Source organism: Schistocerca nitens, chromosome 6 (genome assembly GCF_023898315.1).
Source record: "Schistocerca nitens isolate TAMUIC-IGC-003100 chromosome 6, iqSchNite1.1, whole genome shotgun sequence".
NCBI classification, from domain to species: Eukaryota; Metazoa; Arthropoda; class Insecta; order Orthoptera; family Acrididae; genus Schistocerca; species Schistocerca nitens.
The window spans coordinates 332,167,814-332,183,698 of NC_064619.1; the positions used below are offsets into that span (position 1 = coordinate 332,167,814).

Consider the following 15,885-nt stretch of genomic DNA (forward strand, 5'->3'; position numbering starts at 1 on the left):
AATACAAATTCTTAATTAAAGATGTTTTATGAAAGACTGTTCATAAAAGTTGTTGAAATTAAGAAAACATAACAATTTAATTTTTAAGGCAAAAATTAAAAACCAAATCCTTTTTATTTGGACTATGTCCATCGTTTTATACCACAGAGGTAAATAAGTATCGGAGAAACATGAAAAACAATCATTTTCACAGCATCGAGGTCGTCATACAAATACTGCATTTTTACATTTTCTACTGTACCATTACAATATGAACTCAACAGAACTGATCTGGAGCCAAGCTGCGGGATTTAGCCCGAGAAGTAACAAGGCTGTTAAGCTGCCGAACGTACTGGAACTAAGGCACGCAGCTTCTTCACACGTCACTGCCGAACGCTGGCAGGATATAGAACGGCTCGTCATAAAAGAAGATGAGGAAATGCTGCGCCTGGTTGGCTTCGTGGATTCTGTTGATATGCTCGTTATCAAAGTAGCAGGTGACACTTCCAGAGTTGAAATGTATTTCTCGGATTCGGATAAGGAAAGAGCTACGAGATTACTTGACGATTGACTGTAAGTAATACCTTCAGTGGCTTCAATATTTAGCTATACGGTGAAATCCTTCAATACTCTCTTACGTTACACACAGCTTATGCAGGAAAATTATCCTGTGGTTAAGTCAGGCATTTTCGTCTGGCTGCAGTCCCACGTGAAACGGAAATTCATTGAGGTTCCAGCAAACGCGGTAGAATACATAGTACAATGTTTAGATCAGGTTTACTCTTATGATGAACGGATTATTGAAGCCGGCAGTCTATTAACAACAGTGGTTTATAACTGGGGTACTCATCAGAAATGATTTGGTTTTTTGTGAGTTAAGTGGCAATGCCTTTCGTGGTAATGCCTTGAGAGGTCATAGGAAAATGTTTAATGCCATGGAGTTTTAACCACAAAATTTCACCGGAAGCACTGCGAGAGAGAGGAAAATCCCACTCCGCCACTAAAATTACAATGCCTGCTTTGACAATGCCTATGCCAGCAACACAAGTGCAGCAATATTTATATAGTGCAGCTCTCGTGTAGCTTGAACTAGAATGATTTGAAAATAAACTTTTGTGAGTGAGAAAAGAATAATTTAGAGTTTTAATGTTTATTTTACTCGTAATGACAAAATTACATCTGTAGTGAAATATTAGAATTGTGACTGAAATAATTAACTTTAATAATAAAATGAAATGATAATTTTGAGTAGTGTCATATGATTTCATTGATGCTACCTGGCACTAAAAATCATTTTGGGAGGCTATATTATAGTTTTATGAAATAAGCATGTCGTATTTAAAAGATAATGCAGTAGTCTACAGTACTGTTTTAGCTGCACAGTATTATCGACATTATGTTGTTTACAAAATCTTCAATGCTTAATAAGAACGTCGAGTGCTTGTGTGTGTGTATGAATGCTTTCCTGTGGCGATGCGATCTGTTACGTAAATGGAGTGCTGATAGGTTTTATTCTAATCACTGACCACACCTCTGGCAACGTTGCTTACGTCATATGGTTTCATTTGATCTTTATCATTTCATAAGTACACACGCGAAAGTGCAGTACTCATACTACGTGTCACTGGAATTTTTGTTGTTGACACGACGTTGGCAGTCCAGGTCACCTTCGGTCAATACCAATTACTAGGGAATGTGTATAAGTAGTAGACCGTCGTGTTATAACCTGAGCATGATAGCTGCCTAACCTATTTTACTTTGCAGACTGAACCTATTCACAGAATGCGTCGCCTTTAAAGCTCAGGTACAAAAGACAAGCTTCTTATACGTCACATGATGTTTATTGCTAATTTTTAAAAGGTAAAACTACTTGTGATGTAAATAGCTCAGGTATTGAAACACGCCTTGTGCGGAAACTGAAGGGACTAGAATGAGCTAACTAACCTCCGTCGTTAACACGTTATTTACAGAGTACTATTTCATACATTTCTAGTGGTATACACTGTCCAGTCACATTAATGTGACCGCGTATCAAAAGCTTGAATAACCACCATTTGCAGAGCAGACTGCTGCGAGACGTGCAGGAAGACAGTTAATGAGGTCTGGAAGCTACCGACAGAGATGCCGACCCCAATGCCGTGGCCAGTTACGCTAGTTTTCTCGGTTGAGGATCCGTAGCGCGAACAACCCGCTCGAGATGGTCGTTTGGTAGCCAGGGGAGTACGGTAAACTCATCCTAGTTCTCTTCGAACCAGCATTTACAGTGCGTGCTGTGTAGCAAGTTGCATTGTCCTGCTGGTAGATGCTATGGGCAAACATCAATTAGGCGCACTACGAATGTAATGGTGTGGACGTGTTAGGAATATGGGTCTCACGGGGAGCGTGCAAGGGATAAGTCCCTGCAGGCGAACTATCCTCTGTTCCCTAGTTGGCTCAGATGGATAGAGCGTCTGCCATGTAAGCAGGAGATCCCGGGTTCGAGTCCCGGTCGGGGCACACATTTTCAACATGTCCCCAATGATATATATCAACGCCTGTTTGCAGATAGGGTGTCGATTTAATTATTATTTCATAGATGCTATCGTACCGAGGCCGGCCGGAGTGGCCGGGCGGTTCTAGGCGCTACAGTCTGGAACCGCGCGACCGCTACGGTCGCAGGTTCGAATCCTGCCTCGGGCATGGATGTGTGTGGTGTCCTTAGGTTAGTTAGGTTTAAGTAGTGCTAAGTTCTAGGGGACTGATGACCTCAGAAGTTAAGCCCCATAGTGCTCAGAGCCATTTGAACCATCGTACCGAGGAAAAACAAGCTGCATATACTGTAGGAGCGGATATGGTCCCCAAGAATAGGTGCGTACCTGTGTTGATCCATTGTTCCTTCCAGAATGACGAGATCACCCAAGGAATGCTACGAAAACATTTCCCAACCCTTTACGCTTCCTCCTCCGGCCTGGAGCATTCCGACGACTGTTGCAAGGTATTTGCTTTTTTGCCCTTTCACGCCGTAAATGCCAAAGGCAATCTGTTCGACGGAGCATAAGACTTGATGCATCTGAAAAGGCCACCTGTCGCCACTTAGTGGCTGTCCAGTTGCGGTATCGACGTGCAAATTGCACACTTCGTCGTCAATGAACAGCAGTCAGCATGGGTAGCGGGCGCTCGCTGAAGAGGCCTACACGCAGCGACGTTCGATGAACTGTCGTTGAGGAGACACTGTTGGTAGAACCTTGCTTCATCTAGCCGGTCAGTTGCTTAACATTTGCACGTCTATTCTCCCGTGCATATCTCTGCAACGGCCGTCCACCCCTGTCATTTGTGACCCGTATACCGCAGTTGCCTCGGCGTCGGTTTTGGATAGCCCCTATTGCCACGCACAGTATACTTCAACCACGGCAGCACGCGGATAGTTTACAAGCTTAGCCGTTTCGGAAATGCGTCCACCCTTGGCCCGAAAGCCAATGATCATGTCCTTTCGGACGTCAGATAAACCGCTGTTTTTCCGCATTACAATGACTGCTCTGTTTTCTACGTCTCCCAATACGATTTATATTATACTCTCCACTATTAGTGCTGCCACCTGCCATCTGTGAATAACTATTGCACATTAACGTCGAATGTGGGCGGGGGTCACGTTAATGTGACTGGACCATGCATTAGGAGCAAGAAATTATATTCTAGACCACATGAGGCAAAGATCGCATATAGAGCGAAATATGTAGCCAATAGCGTAAACACAACACGTTTTACAAAAACGAGTGCCATATCCGAATCAGCGATGGTAATAACGCGAAAATTGAGCACTGCTGTTCTCGATCATGTCTTAATGGAGGGGATTATATCTTGTGGGTGATTCGTCAAGTACTACGGACTAGTATGATGTATATTTGCTCCATGTGAAGATGTAAAGGAAGAAAAGAATGTTAGGGTTTAACGAACCATCGACGACGAGTTTGTTCAAAGACCGTGAAGGTAATCGCTGTATTCTTTTCAAAAGAACCATCAGTACATTTAGAGAAACTACGAGAAATCTAAATCTGGACGGCCAGATGTCATCTGTTGCAGGGTCTTATGGAGCATATTCTAAGCTCAAACATTACGACGTTCGTATGGTGTTCGACACTGCACCACTAATAACCAAAATACGATTACGCGGGATCTCTTCACAGATATGCGATTGGCTCCTTGCTGCTAGAAGCAGGTACGTTATACTACACAACGAACGTTCAACAGAAACGAAAATAACAGCGGGCGCGTCCCAATGAAGCGTAATACTCACTCTAAAATTCAATACGCATAAACGATTTATCATGTAGGGCCAGTACCACCATCAAGTTTTTGGCTGACGGTGCTGTTGCCTATAGGACAGTACCATCATTGAATGATCGTAAGGAAACACAGCAAGACTTGGACAAAATTCCGCACATAGTGTAATGAATGTCAGCTCTCTTAAACTGTGGATACATGCGTTGTAATATCTATAAAGCACATCTGGAGGGTGTTGCATTGTTTAAATATTTAGAGTAATACTAATAAGCATTGTGAAATGTGACGAACAATGCGCTAACCGCTGCAGCAATTTGTTCGGTCTGTAACGTGTTCGTGTTATAAGAGTGAGGATGGACGGACAAAGAAGACACCGTACACCAGCAACTATCCTAAACCATTCGAAAAGCAGCATGGGGACTCGTGGATGACTTTACACATATCAACCGCCTATTGACCTAACACGATAATCGTGTGGAGAGCTTTGGAACTTAAAATAGTTCAATGACACCCCACTCGTAGGTAGGAACATATAGCTCCACATGTCCTCCCATTCAACGCTACATTCAGATGAAAAAATGTTCCTCCCCTGCCAGGAATCAAACAGACTACTTTTTCTAGTGCCTCAGACACGGATGGCACCTAATTCATGTACATTTGCATAAGCACGAACAGAATTCCCCCCCAAGACATGAGCTGTGCTATCGTCGTCATTGGCATTCCTGAGTAACAACGCACGTGACGCAAGAGTAAACGAATGGCCTGGCTTGCACGTTTGACCTTCGCCAAAACTCGAGCTGGCAGAAAGACGTGACGCAGCTCGGCAAGTTATCTCGCCACTGTCCTGTACATACAGTTCTATTTCATTAGAGTACAATAACGAAGACTGCACTTTCGACGTCGGCTACACTATAACGAGCTGTGACAGCTATTGAGAACACATATGTCCCTGACACAACACCAAGTATAGTACACGTGATGATTTACGGAGTTTCGTATTATGCGATGCTTCTGCTTCTAATACATTCATACTGACAATGACAGAAGGTGTTTGGAATTAATTATGGAAAATGTTTGGAGTATGTACGACAGAGGAAAATTATGCAATGGATGGTCTTAGACGGTATAATATGTCAGCGGGCAGCTACCCAAAAAGAACACTGTTTTCAACGATCATTTTTGACTTGTGAAACCAAATATTCCTCCTAATTGACGTCCTTTTCTTACATGTTGTGCAAATCAGCTCGAATGGGGAATCGACATCACACTTTTTCTTGTAAAGCTTAACACCATGTCTGTCCATGACATTTGACGCAGTTTTTTTATTCAGCATTTGGTAACAAGTCGTACTCCTACCAAAACGCTAAGCACTTGTCCATTATATATATTCGGGGAATTAATTCCCGCCACGAAAGTGTTCTTTCGCTAGATATAAAGACAGATTCAGTCATTATTATTTACACCGTTATATGACATTCCCTTCGCAACGCGGGAAACAACAGCCAAATTCGCTGCCTGGACAGTTAGGTATTCGATATATGTCGTTCGTATTGCACATGCTACTTCGATACCCAAGATTTCTTCCAATTTAATGAAATGATTTTACATAGTTGTTTTAACCCTGCACTTATAAGCATAATAGAAACATTATTGTTCCACAGGGGAAATGGAAGACACGATCTTCTGTTGTCGCACCAACAGAAGGTCGTATTTGCCATTTACAAGATGATTTGGAGGTGTTTGTAAGAATATGTACCTCACCAATGAAAGTACACAATAATACTCCTAGAAGCGAAAACGTCCAGTACACATGGCTAATAAGATAAATGCGAATGCGTGGCTAGGAACCGTCACTGACTTTACCATGAAATATTCTCCTAAATGTATTTCAAATGTAAGCTTATGATCAAGTCCCTACGTAATTGCTCTCACCCAGAATCAATCTCGATACGAAATGTAATACTACTACAGCACGTTACATGTTACAAACTACTGTGACTTATGCCTGTGCTTGTTTAAGGGGGCGTCCCACGTACAGTCCTCACATTTGAAGGAAATACTGCACTCGTCTTTGCACTAAGTTATGAATTCTTTCGAACACCCAAGGATTACTTCGTAAATGTCAGACATGATCTTCTGTTATGATGTGGCTACAGAAGATAATGTCTGTCATTTTCCGTGTGGAAAAATAAGCACCTATTATGCCGATACGTGCGAAGCTAAAACTAAAATGTACAAGCATTTCAAACACTTATCAAAATACAAACTGGTTCTATTGAACTAATATATCCTTAGCACTTACCCAGAACTGTGAATACGGTTTACAATAACAACAGCAGCAGATGTTTACTGCAAGCTGTATCCATGGAAATAACAGATATATGTGTCGTCATTTGTTTAGCGCATTCTGTCGTTCGTAATAGCAAAGAGCTTGCAATCGAAAATCTGTGTTCCACGGAAGCGAAGATGAACAAGTGCTCAATAGTTCTGGAGGTATACATTTTAGCGCCCACATTCACTGGACATTTTAGTGTTGTTTTGGTACACACTACCACCACTCAAAATATGGAATACTGTCTTTTTTCCCTCCTGTATATTCTTTTTATGGCCAGAGGCCTTGCCGCAGTAGGAACACGGGTTCCCGTCAGATCACCTAAGTTAAGTGCTGTAGGGCTGGGCTAGCACTTTGATTGGTGACCATCCGGTATGCCGAGCGCTGCTGGCAAATGGGGTGCTCTCAGCCCTTGTGAGGCAAACAGAGGAGCTACTTGATTGAGAAGTAGAGGCTCCGGTCTTGTTAACTAACAACGGCCGGAAGAGCGGTGTGCCGACCACATGCCGCTCCCTATCCGCATCCAGTGACGCCGGTGGGTGAGGATGACACGGCGGCCGGTCGGTACCATTGGGCCTTCACTGTTCGGGGGGAGTTATTTTATATTCCTTCTATCTTTGAGTCTTCGCTTGTTTTCTTAGTACTGGCTTGCCAACTGAACTCTCGATATTAATTTAACAGTCTGAATAATTTCTTTTATCTCATCATTAAAATAAAGGTGTTTTTCGTTCCAGCGAGATCTTTTCACGAAATATCAATCTCCAAATGTGAAAATAGTTCGTTGACGTGCACGTCCACAGAGGTAAACAAACATTTAACAAAATAAGAGAAACCAAAGCCACACAGAAAGATTTAACCCTTTCATAACCTCTGGCTACAATTGTGTACGTTACCTTTTACTATGTCTTAACTGCAGCAGAAATATTTTTCCGCAGTGGAAACCTAAGGTGCACATTTGTGAATGTTCAGCCCTTTCGTCATCTGCAAGTGCTGCCAGCTGTTGGGTATCACTTTCAAAATATCAGCAGGTCAATGTAGAACTACGCAGCAACTCGTTACCATGAAAATACATGGTTGTAATTGGTCCACTATATTCCACTGTATAAATGAATATTGTTATTTTGCTTGGTTATTATTGAATGATCATTTTATTTATTACAATGGACAATATTTCATAATTAGTTATTTTAGTCCATAAAATGAAGCCAAGTGTACAAGGCATATTTTGAAAACAGATATATATTTTTGTGTAAATCTTGCATCCAAAATCGTTAAGAAATCACCTAAGAACACTACCAAACAAAGAAAAATTTTCCTTTCTCCAGAAAAAAATCCGGTCTGAAAGGCTTAAGTTTGTTTTTCCGCGTACTGTTCGAAAGTGGAATGGTAGAGAAATATATTGAAAGTGGTTTGTTGGACGCTCTGTCGGGCATTTAAGTGTGAACTTCAGAGTAGTCATGTAGATGTAGATTATACATTCTTTCAATCTCTTCATCAACTGTGAATCTAGTACTCATAAACTTGTGTCACTGAGTTGGGTATTGACTTGGTGTCCGTCTTGCTGCAATTATGCGTTCGCCAAGCTGTTTATAGCAACTCACTTGCATTCCTATTGTGTTCATAGTTTAAGGATTGCGTTGAAATAAAGTTCTAGAAAAGGCGCTTTAAGAGTAATGTCACGTATTGGATAAGGGAGAAACCCATATGGAATAGTTAATGGTTTAAACTGGGTGTTGCCATGAGCACGGCTCACAGTTCTGTTCGTGAAGAGCAATTTTAAGGGAAGGGGAGTCTTGGAAGACTCGGGACAAATCTTTCGAAAGAGGGGAGGCAAGCTGCGCCCTAAAAGTTTCAGGGCGCAATTGTAAATTTGTAAAGTTTAATTCCAGCTACGGCCTGATTGTAGAGGCAAGCTCCGGTGATATGCTAACCAAGTACAGCACTGGGCAGTAGCCGGCCGGAGTGGCCGAGTGGTTAAAGGCGCTACAGTCTGGAACCGCACGACCGCTACCGTCGCAGGTTCGAATCCTGCCTCGGGCATGGATGTGTGTGATGTCCTTAGGCTAGTTAGGTTTCAGTAGTTCTAAGTTCTAGGGGACTTATGACCACAGCAGTTGAGTCCCATAGTGCTCAGAGCCATTTGAACCATTTGAACTGGGCAGTATTGTTGACATTACGTCAACACATTGCGGCCAGATTGGGTTGATACACCGTTCATTGCCGCGGCGCGTCGAACTGCGAGCACCACAACACAATATGGCCAATGGTGAAGTAATATCATGTAGCTCAGAGCATTTTTCATGCTAATGGAAAACGCGCGCTCGGGATGGAGGGAGCTTGGAAAAGGTGACGTAACAAGTAGGACTACATCAGAAGCGTACCTAAAAGGGTATGAATAAACGAACTTAGAGGCATAACGCGTTCAGTCTCGCCACCATTCTGTCTGAGTGTTGTCCGCAGCTCGTGGTCGTGCGGTAGCGTTCTCGCTTCCCGCGCCCGGGTTCCCGGGTTCGATTCCCGGCGGGGTCAGGGATTTTCTCTCCCTCGTGCTGACTGGGTGTTGTGTGTTGTCCTTAGGTTAGTTAGGTTTAAGTAGTTCTAAGTTCTAGGGGACTGATGACCATAGATGTTAAGTCCAATAGTGCTCAGAGCCAGTTAAACCAGTTGTCTGAGTGTTGAACCGGAGAGAATGATGGAGTTTCAGAGACGCCACGGCTACAGGTGCGCTACACCTGTGGTGTGGAAACTGCGAGACTTCGGGATATGTCACCGATGCTGGGAGGTGGTGTCCAGCCAGGCTCCATCCTCTAAAGGACTGCAAGCGGTCCCCGATGTGGCTGAGGGAGGCGCGCACTCGCGATCTCATAGCGAGGTGCACGTTATCGATCACCGTCCTGTTCCCACGCTGCAGGTCGGGTGACCGGGACATAGCTGTTTGGCTGTTGCTCCCAAGTGCAAGTCGTAAGGACGAGTACGAGTGCGGCTGACTAGCCGGAAAGGCCTGTGCTGTCAGCGCTCGTCTACGCCTGCCTACCAACACGGCTTTGCGGCAGCTGCCTTCTGTCACGCAGGAAACGGATGTCACCGACGTGATCGGCGCAACAACGTATTCCGCCATCGCGTACTTTTTCCAAGCACACATTGCGGCCCTGAGGGTGGCTGGAGTGCTGTATAAGGCTATTTGAATAAACATCTGTCAATGCCATAAATGCACGCTTCGGAGTGAATCTGGTCTCTCCCTCACCATTTCTCTCGCCTATCCTGACGCCTAACGTTGCGGAATAGGTTGTATCGTTGCAATTACACTACTGGCCATTAAAATTGCTACACCATGAAGATGACGTGCTACAGACGCGAAATTTAACCGACAGGTAGAAGATGCTGTGATATGTAAATGATTAGCTTTTCAGAGCATTCACACAAGGTTGGCGACGGTGGAGACACCTACAACGTGCTGACATGAGGAACGTTTCCAGCCGATTTCTCATACACAGACAGCAATTGACCGGCTTTGCCTGGTGGAAGGTTGTTGTGATGCCTCGTGTAACGAGGAGAAATGCGTACCATCACGTTTCCGACTTTGATAAAGGTCGGATTGTAGCCTATCGCGATTGCACTTTATCGTAACGCGACATTGCTGCTCGCGTTGGTCGAGATCCAATGATTGTTAGCAGAATATGGAATCAGTGGGTTCAGGAGGGTAATACGGAACACCGTGCTCGATCCCAACGGCCTCGTATCACTAGCAGTCGAGATGATAGGCATCTTATCCGCATGGCTGTAACGGATCGTGCAGCCACGTCTCGATCCCTGAGTCAACAGATGGGGACGTTTGCAAGACAACAGCCATCTGCACGAACAGTTCGACGAAGTTTGCAGCTGCGTGGACTATCAGCTCGGAGACCATGGCTGCGGTTACCCTAGACGCTGCATCACAGACAGGAGCGTCTGCGATGGTGTACTCAACGAGGAACCTGGGTGCACGAATGGCAAAACGTCATTTTTTCGGATGAATCCACGTTCTGTTTACAGCCTCATGACTTACCCCTGCATTACACTTATTTGATTTAGTTTTGATTACCCTGTTCACACATGACAAGAAGTCCTGTTCTTCCTGCCACCACAGTTTACGAATTCACACGATACCTAAATTCAACATATCGTTTCAGTTTTTAAATTCTCTAAGCTACGTAATCTATTAAGGTATCTAACATTCCACCCTCCGATACGTAGAACATCAGTTCAGTTTTTCTGACACCAACATTCTCCTGAGTATTCACTGCCCAGAGATCTGAATGGGAGACTATTTTACCCCCCACCCCGGAATATTTGGTGCAAGATGACGCCGCCGACATCAATAAGCCATACAATACAGCGGCATTCTTTCAGGAAATCTAATGGCTTGCTTTTAGCCATCCAAAGTACCGACATAGTGAGGTCATGTTGACTGATAATGTCAGACCCGACAGTCATCCAGGCTGCTGCCCTGCAACTGTTGAATAGGCTGCTGCCCATGTTCAGCAACCGTATGTTAGTCTGATCTCTCGACAGATATTCTTTTCTGATGTGGTAGCACTTACAGTCGTTGAGGCATGCAAGCTACTCCAACGTGGCAAGGACCTTAATTCATAGCGGATTAACGTTTATAGTACACATATATCTTGCTGCCACGGATACAGAATGAGAAAGACGTTATCAAATGGAGAATATAAGACATAAATTCAACCACCTGGGACATCGGTGACAGATGTCACGGAAGCTTTGGGCTCTGGGAATCTCCAGTGATTTTTTTGAACTGCGTAAATTACAAGTAACATCTCTTTTTCTACCGAAGAATAACTTTTTGAGCTCGATTGGGGACATCCAACCCGTCGAAAAGTGGCTGCTCCGTAATCCCGGGATTTCCGAATGCCAGTATGTAGCAGAAGCGATCCACAGCAAGAGCCATAAGTTAGCTAAGAGTGTATGTTGCTAGACTTGGCGCTGCCGCACACACAGACAAGGAGGTAAGAGGAATCACTTGCCTTCCCTACCTCCCGCCCTCTTCTCTGGAATCTGAAGTACAGACTTTTTAAATTTCATGTATTTCTAGAAATTATTGTCTCTGGTTCTCTAACACTACCAATGCCAATGTATTTTCAATAATGTGTACTGCCCATGGGGAAAGGGTGATGGAGGGGGTACGGGGACTTTATGACACAAAAAATTTAAAAAAAGCAAAGTTCGTTACTTTTCGATGACTTTTATTAACAACCGATTTTTTGGAGATATTGATGTGTAAGTGGAATCAAGAATGCGAAAATATCTTTTAGTACACCCTTAGCAATACCAACGCATTTCCAACCATGTGCGCTAAGCGCTAACAACGGAAAGGGGAGAAAGGGAACGTTGTGACCACCACAGGAAATTTAAAAAATATCAGTTTCATTAATTCTCCTCGGCTTTCATTAACAAAACACATTTTAAAGAGACAGTGATGTTTAAGTAGGGTTCCGGAACTCGAAAATATTGAATATGACACTCGTGTTGAAAAGTCACATCCACTAGCAATCTTTTGTGTTAAGTTTCACTGAACAGTTACGGAATCTGACAGAAGAATTAATTAAAAACAACACTTATTTTTTCCAAAGTTTAAAATGTTAAGTACATAACTAGATTACAATATTTTCAGAAGGTGGACATGAAGCAGTACAGCACCCTATTCATCCCCCCCCCCCTCCCCTCTCCCGCTGTCGGTTGTCATTGCCAGGAATAAATCTACAAGTTCGGCCCACTGTGGCGTTATCTTACCGAACGTCGTCGGATGCTCTGTGGCCTTATCAGTCGCTACATAATTTAGTTTAGATTGATTGCCATGCTGTTCACAGCACAGAAATGCCATATCCTTCGGCTCGGCGGCGGTTTTCGGTGCCGTTCTACAAGGTCTTAATGATGCAGATAGCAGTATCGTGCCTAAACAGGGTCCCAAGAGTTGCTTCATAGTATGCACCCTTATCAAGCTGAAAAAAAGAACCGATCCCACACCCTGGTCCACAGAGTCAGTTGCCAGTTTCCTTAACACACCTCTCTTACCTCAACGGCGCAACATAAGTAGCAGTAGTACACCTGTCCATCACCCGTATCCAATTCTCAGAACGACAACACCTATCTCTCAGCATAGGTTAATCGCAACAGCAGTACACCATTTGCCCTTGCACAGACTAGACCTATGGTGGCTTGGTGAGTGGTACATTCTGTTTTTCATGGTAAATCGATCATAGAAAACCCTGAAGAATATGGCAATGATTTACAGCAGATGCACTCTTCCATGACTCCAAATGCATCAGTACTAGCTCTAATTTCCCTTATCTTTGAATGGTGATTTTTGCCCGATTTGAAAATTGGTGGTAATAATATATGCTCTACATCCTCGGTGAAGATCGCATTTCGGAATTTACCGAGCCGCCCCATCCGTTTACCGCGCCGTCTATCTGCAAGTGTGTCCCACTTCAAACTTTCTATGAGATTTGTAACGCTCTCGCGATGGCAAAATGTACCAGTCACGAATCTTGCCGCTCTTCTTTGGACCTTCTCAATCTCTTGAATCAGACCCAACTGGTAAGCGTCCCATACAGACGAACAATACTCTAAGACTGGACGAACTGACGTATTGTAAGCTATTTCCTTTGTTGAAGTACCGCATCGCTTTAGGATTCTACCAATAAACCGCAATCTAGAGTTCGCCTTACCCTTTACTTGTGTAATCTGATCATTCCATTTGAGATCATTTCGAATAGTCTCACCCAGATACTTGACGGATGTTACCGCTTCCAAATACTGGGCATTTATTTTGTACTCGTACATTAATGGGGATTTTCGCCTTGTTATACGCAGTAGGCTACACTTACTAATATTGAGAGAAGATAACTGCCAGTCATTACAACACGCATTTATTTTCTGCAAATCCTCATTGATTTGATCACAACTTTCGTGTGATACTACTTTCCTGTAGACTACAGCATCATCTGCAAACAGTCTAATGCCGTTGTCAATACCATCAACCAGATCGTTTATGTAAATCGTAAAAAGCAGCGGACCTATTAACGCTGCCCTGGGGCACACCTAAGTAACGCTTGTTTCTGTTGAAGTCACGCCGTTCAGGACAACACACTGCTCCATGTCTGATAGAAAATTTTCTATCCAACCGCATATGTCATCGGATAGACCGTAAGCACGCACTTTTTAGAGCATCGACAGTGCGGAACTGAGTGAAACGCCTTTCGAAAGTCGAGAAATATGGCAACAACCTGGGAGCCGGTATGTAGAGCCTGTTGTATATCATGCACAAAGAGGGCCAGCTGTGTCTCGCATGACCGCTTTTTCCTAAAACCGTCCTGGTTTCTGCAGATGAGCTTCTCAGAGTCTAGAAAGGTCAATATATCTGAACACAAAATATGTTCCATGATTCTACAACAAATCGATATCAGTGAAATTGGCCGGTAATTATGTGCATCCGATTTTCTACCCTTTTTATAGATTGCTACGATCTGGGCCTTCTTCCAGTCCCGTGGAACTTTCCGCTGTTCCAATGATCTCTGATATATGATGGATAAGAAGGTGCTATATTTGTAGCATAGTCAAAATAAAATCTTACGGGAATACCGTCTGCACCAGATGCCTTCCTGGCGTCTAAGGATCTTAACTGTTTTACAATCCCAGATCCACTAAACACTGTCAGCCATCCTTGCGTTTGTTGGATAATTGAAACGGGGAATGGTGCTGCAGTACTCTACCATAAACGAGTTTTTGAAAGCTAGGTTTAAAATTTCGGCCTTCTGTTTATCATCGTCAGTTACATTACCCATACTGTCAGCAAGAGAAGGTATTGAATTATTTGTAGCGTTCATAGTTTTTACGTACGACCAGAATTTTTTGGGGTTATTTTTAGAATCTGCAGGTATTGCTTTCAAATTCGTTAAAAGAATCTCTCATTGTCCTTCTGACAGCTGCTTTCATTCTGCATAATTTATGTTTGTCAGCGGGCCAGTGACTACGTTTAAAACGACTGTGCAAAATTCTCTGCTTTCTCAGCAACTTCCTAATATGTTTGTTGTAACAAGGTGGATCCTTTCCCTCCCCTATATTTTTGCTAGGTACATACTTCTCTAGCACATGGTGGACAATACCTTTAAATTCCGACCAAAGATGCTCAATATCTTTGTGTCCCACGGTGAATGCTTGGAGCTGACTATGAAGATATTCATTAATGACACTTTTATTTGCTTTCCCAAACAAGAAAACTCTAAGCTGTTTCTTTGGTTTTTTGCAACTTCCACTGACATTGAAGCCACGACCTTATGGTCACTAATACCTTCTTCTATATTAACTTCCTCAAAAAGATCAGGTCTGTTTGTCGCCAAGATATCTAATATGTTCCCATCTCGAGTTGGCTTGCTAACCAATTGCTCAAGGTTGTATGTTGAGAGCGCTCCTAGAATAACTTCACACGAATCTTTGCTTCTGCCCCTGTGGTAAACGTGTAATTTTCCCAGTCAATGGGTGCCAGATTAAAGTCTCCCCCCATAACTAATGGAAATTTGGATATTTTCTTCCTATGTACTCAAGACTTTCCCTGAAACGTTCTGCGACGTTTGTTGCGGATGCTGATGGTCTATAAAAACATCCTAATACAATGGTCAATCCTTATCTGATTGACAGTTTTATCCTGACTATTTCACAGTCCGACACAGTATCGATCTCAACTGCGTTTAAACAGCTTTTAACTGCAATGAACACACCACCTCCTATAGCAACAGTCCTATCCTTCCTAAACATTGTCCAATCAGAGTTCAAAATTTCACTGCTTTTTTATGTCTAGTTTCAACCAGCTTTCGGTACCTAATACAGTATTGGCATTGCTACTGTTTATTTCGGAGAGCAACTCCGGGATCTTGCTACAGACACTTCGACAATTTACTAACATGAGATTAAGCATATTTAAATCCTTTGGAATAACCTGTTTAGGCGAACTAACAATTTTTACAGTTGGCACACCCACATCAGTGACATGAACTGGTAATTTTTCAGGCCAACGGTTTGTTTCTCGTGGGGAGGAATTTAATCTAAAAAAAAAGACCATGTGCACGCCACAAGTACTGTGCTACCCATGTAGCTGCTTCCTGCCTGTAGTGCACCCCTTATCTACAACCTTCCACCCCATAGGAATCCATCCATGTCAGACCTGGAGTTCTATGCAGTGGTTGTGTTTGAAAATGCACAATTATTGATGGTAACGGGGTATTATCTGCAGATGTATGGTTTTGACTTTGTGATAT

The 15,885-nt window shown here is 43.2% G+C and overlaps 1 pseudogene; it reads left to right on the forward strand.

Moving 5' to 3' along the window:
- Positions 1-6,846: 6,846 nt before the first annotated feature.
- Positions 6,847-6,964, forward strand: LOC126191845 (5S ribosomal RNA; annotated as a pseudogene).
- Positions 6,965-15,885: the final 8,921 nt, after the last annotated feature.